The following is a 15,307-nucleotide window of genomic DNA, read 5'->3' on the forward strand; positions in this document are numbered from 1 at the left end:
TATGTATCAAGACACAAATGCGGAGGACTACACCTCGGAAATAAGATAATTAAATACTGCCAGACTACATGAACAACTGGAGCACAAAACCAATTGCCACAACCAACGCCAAATATCTCATATCAAGATAAATATATCCACATACTGAAAATACATATTTTCGAAGCAATAAACATGTCTACAATACATCAACAATAACTAGGGTTTTCCATCTACATCATGCATACCTATCTTTCATTGTTATGCATCATACATACCTATCTTCCATTGTTCTACATCATACATACCTATCTTTCACTGTTCTACATCATATCCGGACCAATCCGGATCACCAAGTTTGACATCAATAACAACTAAGACATGTATTTCTAACAATCTCCCCCTTTATCATTGATGATAAAACATTTATATCAAAAACTTTCCACAACTCCCCCTTAAATAATGCTTCCTTATTTCTCCAAGATTCTATAACTCAAAAGTCAATATTTCTCCCCGATACTCAATATTTCTCCCCCTTTGACATCAAGGACAAAGGGTAACAACAAAAAAGTTACCAAAAAAATGCATAGAAAAAGAAAGAATGATTTACTTACGCTCATGAAAAAACTATCTTATACTTCTTCAATTCTAGAAAGAAAGTCTTCCAAGAGTTCATTGCCAAATAGAGACTTAAACTCAAACTATCTATTCTTGACAATTACATCAACTGCTTCAGATAAGGAACCGAGAATAATAGGGTTTTGTACACACTTATCATCTTCAATAAGGAGACCGAAAAGATGTAACCTAGCCTCAACAATCTCTTTTACCTTTAAGAAAACATTCACCACATCTTCTTTCTGCCTTTGATAAAATATAAGATCTGATTGCAAAGAGTTAATTTTCTTTCTCTGAGAACCATTTGCATCATTGAAAACATCCATTGATTTTCCCATGGTATTCAATTTGGATTGAATAAAGTTGATCTTAGCCTTAAAATGTTCAATAGATACAAGTCACTGGAGATAATATTTACACACTCTGCTTGCTTCTGCTACACAATCTCTCATATCCTTAATGTCTTCTAATAATATCTTTTGAGAATATACACACTTCTTTTCCATATCATTCTAAACTTCATCTTTCGCAATAGATGCCTCAAGAGGCTGCTTCAAGTGATATTTAATCACTTCACATGAAACATACGACAAGATGTTTGCAAGATTACTAAGACAAATACTATTCCAGACCAAGTAGTCAACTAGAACTTCTTCAATCTGATCTTGATCACAAGAGGTTCACTCAAGCCACAATTATCCAATCTTCTTCATTCCATCAACTTCCTTAAGCATACTGAAAATATTTTCAATGCTGCAGGGGCCATCTTACTCTTTACTGCCTTCAACTAAAGCCAATTTTCCCTTAGCCATTGGAGGTGGTTCTGGATCATCTAAGGAAATAATCTATTTTTCTTATTCACCTTTCATCTTCTTCATCGGTTTCAGAGAAGACACAATGATTCTTCTTTTCGAACTTCTACTGTCAAAGGAGGGACTCTCCTCAGGAGCACTGATAATGCTAGGAATCAGACCAGAGAACAACTTCTTCTGAAGGTTTATGAAGTGATTCTTACATGTTTGATCTTAATTAGCCAAACAATCTAGATATTTGTAAATATATTTTCCAATAGCGATGTGATTTCCATACTACATACTCCTTCAAGGGTAAAGATATTGTAAAATAAAATATTAAGCATACAATAAAAAAACCAAACTAAAAAGAATATTCTTGATATTTTCTCATGTTAGTATTTTCTGCTAATTGTGTCCACAACAACTCACACAAAATAAAGTTTTTGTCTTTTTTCACCATTTGATGATCAATATATACTACAATTGCCAAAGTAGATCCTTCTCTATTTATGAAATAGATTTTGTAAAGAAATTCCATATGCAACATACCTCACAATAGGGTTGATGATAGTATCAATTATTAATTCCCGTTGATCACCCATGATGCCAATTAGGGTTTCAACTTCTTTGTTCTTGATTGATTTTTTCACCGGAATGGGTCCATTGTCACATAGACCAGAAACAACAAAAAAATACTTCCTTTGAAATTTGATAAGGCTTATCCAAAATCATATGATCATCAACAATATAGTTCAAATAAAATTAATCATGTCCTCATCTGCAAACCATGAAAATTCGCTCCAAACATCCAAACCCTTATGCCCTAAATCTTTGATTTCCTACAATCCTTCACTCGACAAAGAGCTTCCCAAATTTTTTATTTTCTCATGATTGTATTCCTCTAATTGGACATTTTCAATTCTTTGTTTATTCTTACTACAAGATTCACCTGGAACTGACTTCTTAGAATCCATAGAGAAAAGATGTGAAAAAACCTTTTATGCAAACTTCGCTTTGAATCTTCCTCTGCTCTCCAACTGCTCTTCTCTTAAAATTCTTTAATGCATAATGCAAAATGATAAAAAAAAATCAGATATTTAACTTGTTTGATGTACCTAGGGTATCACTACCAAAAACTGTCTTATCATTGTGACGTCAACCAAACTTTGTACATCAACATATGCAATCCATGGGAGCATATAACAATAACAATACCAACAACACAAACTATCACATGTAAATTTACATGAAGGGGGGACAAATATATTTTTATTTGAAGCTCCCCCTAAGCCAAAGCTACCAGATCAATTTCTGGAGGAAGAAGCACCAACAACGGACTCAGGTGTAGTAGACTTAGTCATTTCTTTCTTTTTCCATACCATAGAATTATTCTTCTTGAGATCATTAGATTTCACCAGAGCATTCACATTCTTACATTTGTTTGCAAAATGTCCATATGTGTTGTAATTGTAACATTTTACATTCCTCTGTCCTAAATTCACTGAATATGTTCTAGATCTGCATTGATCGGTTCTATTTCCAAATTTATAGCATATGTGACAATAATCTTGAAAGGGTTTATTCATGAGTGAACCATTTACTCCAATTCATAAACTATCTATAGCTTCTATTCATGACTTGATTACTGCAATTATTAGCCTTGTCTCCAAGACTTCTACATGTAAAGTATTGAATATTCTAATTTACTCCATTCATAAAGTATTTATACTTCTATTCATGACTTGATTACTGCAATTATTAGCCTTGTGTCCAAGACTTCTACATGTAAAGCATTGAATATTCTAATTTACATTGTGCCTGCAATTTACAGCTTTATGTCCAAAATAATTACATTAAAAATAATAGTCATTAAATGATGAGTACCTTTGAGCATTAGGTTGCCAAACCAAAGGTTTGTTTATAGTAGGTCTAGAATTTTGGATTTTGATTGAATCTTCAGGTTTCTTCTCAACTTTCATTTTTTCTTTCCCTTTACTTTTGTCATTCGAACATTCACTAGAAAGCCTAATCCTTCCTTATCCTTGTGAGATTTTTGCATAGTTAATAGTTTGTCCAATAATGCACTTCTTTTACTGACTTTTGCTTCTGACTTTAGCTTCAGTAATTCTTGTTACAACTTCCCATTTTCTTCTGTCTTTACATTGATTGTATCCTTCAAGCTTTCTTCAACTTTCATGCTTTCTTCAATTTGCAACTTCAAATTTACAATAGTCTCATTCACTTGCATCAATTGCTTGTTAACTTCTTGATACCTTGATTTGAACTTCCAAATCTGATCTCTCAACTTCTTCACACATTTGTTTGCTACCTTGACATTCTCTTTCAAGTCTTCCTTCTCAGATTCCACACTCTCAATATCTTCAAGGGTTGTCTTCAATTCTTCGCCTAAATAATATTCTTCATCCATATCCATAGGAATCATCTGTTCAAGTCAATATCTCCCTCAAGTGGTTAGGCTATCAACAAGGGACCGAGTTCTTATACCAATTATTGAACAAACTGAAATACTGAGAGGAGGGGGGGGTGGCTGAATGAATATTCCCAAAATAAAACACTCTTGATTCTAAAACCCAATTTAATCTTAGATATCCATAGCATGAAATAAAGTATGTAATATAAATGAAATGCAAAACATACACAACCATAAGAGAGACACCAAATTTTCATATGCAGAAAACCTGAATGAGAAAAACCACGAAGAGGGTTAACTCTCAAGATAATATAATTAGTTATATTGGATTACAAAAGAGGCTCACTATTCGAAGGGCTCACTACCAAAAAATAAAGAAATGAACTAAGAAAAATTGCATCTACATATGCATGGAATCAGTTCCTATTAAGCTCAAACAACATACCAATTGTTTGCAATAGATTTGGTTAAGAAACTCTACAAATCACTTTGCTATTTGCTTGCTCCAAAATATTGTCGCACTAGATTTGTCCTTCTCCTTTTCTCATTCTACATCAACTTCCTCACTTTATTATTTACTACCTCACTCTTCACTTCATCACAAATTTCCATCTCTCTTCCATCAAGCATAATGCGATCATATATATATATATAGGAATATACATCAAGTCGACCTCAATAACATTTTCCCAAATGATAGCCCAATGGTCAAATCGTACACTATGATCATCAAAGCAAAACAACAACATAATCTTTCAAGGTTAGCCTGACCCAAAAGAGCATTGTGTGAGTGAAAATGTGCAAATGAAATGAAAGCTATAAAATAATTTGACTACACAAAATCCATTCAAACAATCAAGACTAGGATGATTAAGAAAGAAAATTAGATAAACAACATAATAACAAGTAAAATGCAAACTCTAGATTTATCCTTCGATTTGATGGCCCCTTGATTTATGTGTGCTAGTTGAATTATAGATACCCGATTATGCTCCATGATAGTGAATGCAAGGTGGAAAACTAAGCAAGATGTGATACAAAATTCTATTCTAAATAGATGTGGATGAGTAAAAGATGAGCAAATATTTCTGCATTATGAGGTTATGAAAATGAAAATGGATGAACAATTTTGCATTATGAAAGTATGAAAATAAAAAGTGGATGAACAATGAAGGAAAATGGGGGGATTTAAATATGCTAGAGGGAGAGGTGGAGAGGGATGAGAGGAAGAAAAGTGTCCCTGAGAAGGGCATGTGCCATGGAAGAAAATGACATGTGTCCTTAAGAAGGACATGTGTCATTTGAAGGAATGACATGTGCCCTTGGGGACACATGCCCATTTGGGAGTGAGGCACCCAATTTAGAAGGTTCTATTCCAAAAGAGATTTCAAAATATGATATTATCATGGTTTAGAAAATTTGGGATATTTTCCCAAATTTTAGGCAATTTGGTTCCCTTCCAAAATGAGGAGATTTCCATGGCTTAAGATATTTGGGAGATTTTTCCAAATTTTAGGAAACGATTCCTCCAAAAATGAGGTTATTTCCATTGTTTGGATATTTGGGATATTTTCCCCAAATTTTAGGAAATGGTTCCCTCAAAAATGAGAATTTCTCCATGGTTTAGATATTTGGGATATATTCCCCAAATTTTAGGAAATGAGTTCCAAATTCAAAAGCATTTCCCAAGTTTCCTAAAATTTGGGATATTTTGGGAATTTACACATATGATGAGGGATAAGTGATAGGGTTGACTAAACCCTTGGTTAGTTTAGGTGGGATAGGCTAGAGAAAGGGTTAGATAGGGGTTAAAGTTATGAGACATGTGCGGAAATAGAATTAATTAATTTAATTAATTAATTCTATGAGGGAATATAGGAGGAAAGGATAAAAATAAATTAAATAATCAAATCAGACATTTGATTTATTTAATAGATGAAAAGGGATCAACTTTAATGAATTAAATGATTTATGATTGTCAATTAATTGATTAAAGGAGGACTATAGCGTAATTAATAAGATTAATTAGCTAGAAGGAAGGAATATTAAATAATGCATAGTTATTTAATTAAAGGCACACTCATGATAGCTAAATTAAATTAATTAAATTAATCAAATTTATTTGTCTACAAGCATATCCTTGAATCTCCACAATAACACACTACTGAAGCACAAAGAACACAATCCAACTCAACATTACGAGGTTAAAGACATAAATAATAAATCATCAAAATATTATCATTAGAAATCAAGAAACCAGAGGAAAATGGAGCACATACAACTACTCAACACTGCATAACCGAATACATTTCAGGAGCACAACATCTGGAGCATGACTTCCAGAACACCAAAACCACAAATACAACAAAATAAAAAGTGTATCAAAGATTGCACTAGGTTACCATATTTGTATCAAGACACAAATGCAGATGAATGCACCTCTGAAATAAACTAATTGAATACTGTCAAACTACATGAACAACTGGAGCATGAAACCAATTTCCACAACCAACACCAAATCTCTAATATCAAGATAAATGTATCCATATACTGACAATATATTTTTTTGGAGCAATAAACATGTCTATAATACATCAACAACAACCAGGATATGCCATCTACATCATACATACCTATCTTCCACTATTTTGCATTGTACATACCTATCTTTCACTATTTTGCATCATATCCGAACCAATCTAGATCATTGGGTTTGACATCAATTTTAACTAAAACGTGTATTTCTAACAATACGAGTCTACCCAATTATGATCAATACTAACCTTGAGCTCTTCTTCTTTTCCCTTTGGCCTCAATAAATTCATTACTTGCCTTGTCAACCTTGGAAATTAAACACCACATTTATTATATATTCTCTTGACAAAAAAATTGCTCAAACACTAAAGCTTGGGAATTCTCATAACCACAATCCCAAATTGAAGTCCACAATTGGATTGGTTTCTTGTTTTCATTGCAGTCAAACATATTCACATGAATCTCAGAGCCCTAAGCTTTGAATTGTTGTCGTTGATACAATAGCATATGCATCAACAAGGAATACCACTTAAAGTTTATCTTGGAGTCATCTTGTTGAATTTTAACCAAGGTATCATGAATTGCCTCTACTACAAACTGAGGGTAATCATATGTCCTATAATTAGTAGCACTCTGGATATCACAATTCAATACAATTAATTATTCTTGCATATATGGGCCTCCTTCATACTCCAATACTTGACTTACAACATAGTAGGACTTTTCATAATACTTGTAAAATAATTCAACTTTGTATAAGGGGGCTTCTATGTTCTCCCAAACTATTTTAGTTGACCCCTATACCTTGGCTTATGCATGGGCAACCATTTCCTTTAGTACATACCTTTGATAGCCTCATATTCTTCCTTTAGGATTGCAAGGTCAATCTTCATGGTATAATCCCTACTGTCTTCCATATCAAAAACCTCTATTATTTTGTCTCTTCTAATTTCTAGTAAACAACCATTTGTGGACTTGATGTATTTTCCAGTGGGATTATAACATCTTTCTAGGGCCTTAATCAACTCTATATTGACAAAAAAATTAGGGACAACTAATCTAGCAAGCCCTAATCATCATGGATTACACTCTAGCATCTCAGATTCAAACTTTAGAAAGAAAAACTTGAAAATATTATGTCCCCCAACCTTGGAATAACTCTCTTTGCAATTTCATTGTTTATCATTAAACTTGGGGACACAAACTTCTATTTTTGGCCTAAAATACGATTCAGACAATTGAGATATCAATCATGATATAAATTATTCTCCCTTTTTTGCCCTTTTGCCTCAGGTCTCCTGATTTTGAATCTTTTGATGTAGTTGACATTTTGTGGATTGTATAGAAGATCCTATTCAATTTGCTTGAATGCCCTAACCTAGGGTTTTAATTTCTTACGCTAACTCCTTTTAGAAAAACCACAGACTAGTTGTATAGAATTAAGAAAAGTACACTTACTGGTTTAATTCGCTAGTTGAATATACTGGAAGTGGTTGTGTATACACATAAAAATGGCTATGAGCAATTAAATAAATATTTATATTTATTTAATAAATATTCTTCTATTAAATAATTAATTTGAAAAGATTAATTTATTTAATTCATTTCATGTCTTTCTATTAATTAATTTAATTGAAACATTTTATTAATTAATTCATTTATCCTTTTCCTCTAATCAATTAATTAAATATCTAAAATTTAATTATTCCTCCAATCAATTAAATATCTAATATTTAATGATTATTCTTCTATCATATAGTCTCAATTAGTAAATGATTTTTGAACTCACCTTCCATCTCCACTTCATCTTTCCTTTGCCAACTCATCCATCATGTGGCTAAATTAATTCAACAAAATTAAATAAATAAAAGATTTATTAGCCACTTATCTCCAACTTCCAAAATAAATTAAATATTGTGTACGTACACATATTTCTTAACCTTCTTCTATATTCTCTCCAACATCCCTACATCTTAGGAAGGACTTGAGTCCACTTGTCATCTCATGCCTAAATCTTCTCCAACCATCCCTAGATTCCCTCAGTCAGCAACCCAGTCAAGGTGAGATGAGTGACACTTGTCTTCTCCTTCCCCCTTTCTCTTAACCTTCACCTTTGCTCACAACCATCCAAATTTGCAAATCTAATCATGACCGTTGATCTAGGACACATCATCTTATCCTCTCAAAAGTCAATAAAATTAGGAGTTTGAGTTAGTCTTCAAGTTAACAATTTGATTAAAACTTATGCATCCATGAGTTTTATCTTGAAGAAATTAGCAATTTAGCATTTCTGATTTAGCATAATCATTTAGGTTTAAATCATTTGCATTGTATATCATAGTATTAATTATCAGTCCATTCTTCATATGCCATCTTGGAAGCTATCAGTGCTTGTTTGAGAGAAAATCATCTGCAACCAGGAACAGTGGAGTTAGGACACAATGAGACTTAAATCATGAAGGTAATAATAGAGTTTTTATTTTAATATCAATTTCATGTAGTTTCATTGGTTGAGTTTGGATTTCCTGTAGCATTTCCTTTGTATTTTATGAAACTAATATGTTGCGGCTTTTATTTTGATGATGAAATTCAAGTCGACACATTTTGGCGCCCACCGTGGGGCTTGAGCCTGGTATATATCTTTCTAATATCATATCTAGTTCTTGTAAACATAAGTTTAACACATTTGTAATCTAGATTCACGCCTGTGTGAGTTATGATAGTGCTTTTATTTAATAGATTAGCGCGTTTGTCTTACAGGTTAGCACATTTGGCATTTAGGTTAGTGCTTTTGTTGGCAAATCAACACATTTGATTATTAGATTAGTGCTTTTGTCTATGAGATTAACGTATTTGTCATTTTGGTTAGCACTTTTGTCAATGAATTCTCTCATTTTAGTCCGCAGTGCAACGCTTTTGTATCGCAAGTTCATGCTTTTGTCCTCTAGGTCAATGCTTTTGAGGTGGAAGACAACGCATTTTCTAGGATGGCACTTTTATTTGCAACTAACAAACTTTTTATGTAGGTTTGAATGTCCAAGAATTGAAAATTTCAAACTACTAACATATCTATGTGCATGGTTGTTTTTAAGAAAATTTCATGCATTTCCTCACATAGTTAATTAAGAGTTTTATTTTGGAAAGTAACACATCATATCTTTCTCATTTAGCTTAACTAAGAGATAAATCGACATCATGCAACTTGCATTTTGAGTGACTTCTTTAAAGTAGTTGCACATAGATTGTAGAGGGCTAAAATAAACTTGTGTTTTCCATGCTTGATGAAGTAGTAGGTAAGTATGCTTTCACCCTCATACGGTGATCAGAAAACTAAACCTACTCTCTTTTATGTGTAACCTTTAGAGGGCCTACCTTCCCAAGCTACCTTGAGGGGGCCAGTAAGAGGGGAACGACCTAAAGTGGAAATGATATAATACCGAGTCCTACTGATCCACTCTAAATAAATCATAACAACATGTGCTGATAAGTTCATACCGACACTATGCTTCCCCATAAACCCTATGGAGCGTAACCTTTATGGGCTGGGAACCTTATGTATTTACAAAGGTGAAAGTGCCACATGTATGGCCCCATGAGTAGAAGCCTTTACTAAAAACCACTTGTACTAGTTGCCAAAATCCTTCTAATTGTTGGCGCAGGAGGTCGGACCTCTAAAGTGACTCACACACATACGGTTCTTAGTAGAGATATAAAGTTTGCCATTGGGAGTTTTCATGGAAACTGGTGCTTGGCTGCCTCGGAGAAGTGAGTGTCAAGGGTGGAGCCAATGGGGTCAAGCATCTAAATATTTGCTTTGAATAGTGTAGCCTCTGGGGAAACCCTATGTGAGATTCAACAATTATTGTCTCAGCCTTCCATAGGATTTGTACTTGCTTGTGCATTTTTTTTTCAAACATTGTGTCTTTTGTGTCTATAACATGCTCAAAATGGTCAAAAATTTAAGAAAATATGATCTAAAAACGAGAAAAAATCCAACAAATTGTTGGAAAAATTGAAAAAAATCCTTGAAACAGAGTCAGAGCAGCGCTTTCAAGCAACAAAATAGCGCATTTGTCCCATAAGTTATCACTTTTGGCCAAAAGTTAGCACAAATGCTTTCTCACATAAGCATATCAAATCAAAATTTCAAAGTCAATATCAAAACACTTCTTGAGTAGAGTTGTCTTTAAAATATCACACATTTTCAAACTAGTTCGATAACTGGATTACTAATCTAGCAAGCTATTTCCAAAAGGTTTCCATAAGCATAAAACATTCAAAAAGCTAGTGATTCAAATATCTTAAGTGCAAAAATCAACATCATTATTAGTTTCTCATCGGGATATATCAAATCCTCTATCACGAAACTTGATCAATCCACCTTGTGTTGATTATCTTAGATATATCTTTCCTATTTTGAACCTAGGTTATGTCAAAATCATAATTGCACTCACATTAGAATAAAGAAAACTTGTAAACCGTCATATGCTTATATGACTTTTAAATACCGCCTTAAGAAAAGAAAGCCCAGTTATAAAGATACTTAGAAAAGGATAAGATTCTTGTATATCAATCATGAGATCTTGTTAAAACATAGGACATTCCTACACCGTTTCCATCACTATTTACGTGGTTGCGGGACAGAATTTGATGGAGAAATTTTGCAAGGACATGCTTTTCAACAAGAGATGCTTTATCACAACAAACCGACAACAGTGGTAAAATAAACAAAGCATACCTTCCTAAACCAATAATCACCTATTGAGCTATTTTTAGAAGGTCAAAACTTCAAAAAATTTCAAAACAATCACATGCCAGTTTGGACTAGAGCTTAATACGAACTATTTAGAAAACAACAAAAACAAATGGAAGAAGAAGATAATTCAACGTTCCAAACTTTTGTGTATACGGTTGTTGATGAAGAAGCGGTCAATAACACCATTAGAGACCTTGAGCAAGATTTCAAATTTTATAGACTAATGGAAAAATTATTAGCAAAGCAAAAAGAAATTCAAGAAAAAATATGGGAAACCTTCAAGAAAAAGCTCAAATTAAATGATGAAGGAATGGGAAAATATTCTTTACATAATTTTCCACTTTCACCTAAATCATATGGAAAGCCTACAAACATTCAACCATGGATATCAGAAAAATCAAAAGAAATGTTTGATGGAGCATTTGTTAGAGCTGGAACACTTGCAAAAGAAACTGAAGACAAGGACATTATTGGTTTGCTATACAAAGATGAAAATGAAACTATAGCAACAACTGCAGAAATCAATATTCCCATAGAGCAATATGGAAATGGTGATAAGATCATTCAAAAAATAGGATATGAAGGAAAAGGACCAATTGGTAAGCGACAACAAGGTATTTTATAACCTATTTGTCCTCACTCGCAATCTAAAGAAGATAAATCAGGACTTGGATATCCAAAATCAAATCAAAAGCAACATAATTATCAACAACCAAAGTGGAGAAATAAGGCAGTCCCTAAAGAAGAACCATGGCAAGAAATGATACACCAAGCAACATAAATGGTAGCCAATAAGCAAAAACAAGAAGAATGTGAGAAACAACAAGAAGAACTTGCAATCAAAAGAGAAGAAGAATCTTGTAAACAAGTTCAAGGAATACGAGCAAATGCAAAATCTAAGTAAGATATTCCAGAAGTAGTAAAAGAAGAGATGGCCGAAATCAAAGAACTATTTGCATCATACAATATTCCTGTATGGTATAGTGGTGTAATCCTAGACAATGGTTCAAAGACAGATTCAAATGACTATGAATGGGGTCCAGATATATCATCTAGTGTATCATGTGAATAAAAGAATGAAGAGAAAACAACTATCACAAATGAAGACTTGTATTTTACAAAACAAAGGATAGAGTTAGAAAGAAGACAAGAAGAACTCAGAATCCAAAGAAAAGAGGCATATACACGACAACAAAAGAAAGAGTATGAAAAAGAACAAGAAGTAACGCCACAAGAAACACAAACAGTTATTGATCAAGCATCAAGAAATATTAGATTTCTCTCAAATTATGAGCAAGATGTACCAAGGTATGAAAGAACCAAGGAAGAACTAATAGATAGTCAAGCAGGATCGATTATTAATTCAGAAGAAGATGAGTTCGAGAGAAGACAAAAGATAGCAAAAGAATCCTCTATATCATGTGCATAAGTATGTCAACTTCAAAATAAAAATGAATCTATTGAAATTAATCAAGAAGGAACTTGCAGTGTTAAAGATGTGTATGTTGATATAATCCATTCGTTTGAGGGATAAACGTCAGATGAGGAGTCACTTGAATGTGAACTACAAAATACCAATACTGATTTTGTTAGAATTGATTGCAGAACACTTGGGAGAGACTATTCTCAAGATCGTTCTATCTATGACATTACCTACTCTATGCAAAATTATGACTACTATGTCATGAACCTTGAAGCACCTAACAATGACGATGACTATGAATTACCTCTTCTTCATCTAGAACTAATTAATTGGGATAACCTAGAAAACCCTGTTTTGGATGTCTTTTCCAATGACCATGACTTAGTTGTGTATCTTAATGTCGTCGAACCCATAACACCTAAGATATCTTCCATCATGGAATCAAGTAGCATTTCTTGTAGTCAGGAGAATGCCAAACTTTTCAATCGCAAAAGTGAAATAAAATAAGGAAAAAGACCTAGTGTTGAAAACCATTTCATGGCAACACTAGATCAATCAAGAGGAAAAATAAATGACGTATCTGACGGTGAAAACCTCTTTGAGGAACTAGAAGATGGAAAGTTTGACATCCTCCTTGCATATTTTTCAGGAGAGATATGCTATTCTAATAGAACCAATAGAAGTAATAAACATTGACACACCAAAGGATCCCAAGATACTTCATCCTATTGCATCATTATCAGATGAAGAGAGGAAATAATACATAGTATTCTTTAGAAAAAGATAGATAAATTTTGCTTGGTCCTATGCAGATATGCCAGGATTTAATCTAGATCTTATTATGCATCATCGCAATGTGGATCTAAAAGCAAAGCTATTTAAACAAAAGCTAAGGAAGATGCATCCACACATCGCTCTCCTTGTAAAAGCTAAGCTAAAGAAACTATTGGATGTGGGTTTCATAAGACTTGTTGCCTATCCAGAATGGGTTTCAAGCATTGTGCCAGTGTCAAAGCCAGATAAAAGCATAAGAGTCTACTTTGATTTCAAATATTTTAATAAGGCATTCCCAAAGATGATTTCCCACTACCCAACATTGATATAATTGTGGACTTATCAGCAGGACATGAGATGTTTTCATTAATGGATGGATTCTCAGGATACAATCAAATAATAATTGCCCCTAAAGATAAAGAAAAGGCAACATTCACCTGTGCATGGGGTACTTACTGCTAGAATGTTATGCCATTTGGGCCTAAGAATGCAGGAGAAACTTATCAAAGAGCAATGACAACAATTTTTTATGATATGATGCATACATTTATGGAAGATTATATAGATGATATACTTGCAAAATCTCACACAAGAAAAGAACATTTGAACATCTTGAGCAAGATTTTTGATAGGCTTGAAAGATATCAGTTAAGATTAAATCCAAAGAAATGTGCATTTGGAGTAACCTCCGGAAAACTTCTTGGGTACATTATATCAGCTCGTGGAATTGAAGTAGATGCAAAAAAGGTCAAAGCTATCATGGAAATGGAGTCACCTAGAAACATAAGTCAATTGCATTCTGGTGCAGGAGCACCTAGGACTTACTCTCATAGTCCTTTCACAAATTTGGCTTGTACTAACCTTAGCCAAGTTAAGTTCCTAATAAGAACTCTAGGAGGGTCCAAGGAGTGAGTGTGATGTTTGATTTAAGTCAAGTGTAGGCCTAGTTGAGTTGGTTTTCTTCCTAGGCTTGCACTTTGTGAATAGGTAGTAGTTTGAGAAGTTGAGATTGGCCTTCTTGATGGTCAAAAGTGGAAAAACTTGGTGTGAGAATTAGAGAGGTTTAGAATGGTCTTAGGAATGCTTAAAAAGTCATGATTACTGACTTGAAATAGGTTGCATAGGTTGGCAAAGCAAAAAGTGGAAAGTTGTAAAAGTTGTCATGACAACTTTTCGCCTAAAAAGTGCTTAGCAGTGGAGTTAGGGATAGCACAATGCCCTAGAATGCCTCCACACATGGGGAAGACTATTTAAACCTCCTATTGCATGGTTACCAAGGTTGGAAGTTTAATTTTGTATGATCAACAATCTGAAACTACTCATTTTTGGACTGTTATCACTGTTTTGGTCTTATTTTGCCTAAAATGTGAATACAAATGGATTCAAACCATTGATCCAGTTATGGATTGAATTTTTTTGGTGTGTTTCAGTGCCATTTGTTTCATTTCAACCTTTTTAGATAGGGTGTGTTAGTGTTTTCATTGTTTTGTTTCCAATCAGCCAGTTTTGGCTTGCAAATAGCAATTTCTTGTAAAATGGTTGCCCCATAAAATCCCTCCGTGCTACCATCACGGCCTATTGGGAAATGGAAGGCAACCCATTTTATAGTGATATATGTAGGGAGAATTTCTAGAAGTGAATATTGACATGGTTACCACCTTGTTCTAGGTGAGTCCAGGAGCAACCCGGCTAGAGAAGACAGGGTGAAATTTGAGTGCATGGTGTAGAGGTGAACACAAAACCACAACAAAATAATTTGGAGAGGTACATGAAGTCCATACAGAGTTTCCATTGAAAGGAGAAGCCTTGAAAAGACCTGTAGATACCCATTTCACTAAATTGATCAGTCACTGCCGGTTAAGAGGCCTAGAAACCCTGGCAAACCCTCATTTTTGGGTTAGGGCATTGTATGACAAGTTGGGAAACAAAAACCACCAAAATATCTTAGGGCTGGGTGATTTTTTGAAGAAAAAAAAACCTTGTTGAAGGGTCTTTTA

Source organism: Cryptomeria japonica, chromosome 9 (genome assembly GCF_030272615.1).
Source record: "Cryptomeria japonica chromosome 9, Sugi_1.0, whole genome shotgun sequence".
NCBI classification, from domain to species: Eukaryota; Viridiplantae; Streptophyta; class Pinopsida; order Cupressales; family Cupressaceae; genus Cryptomeria; species Cryptomeria japonica.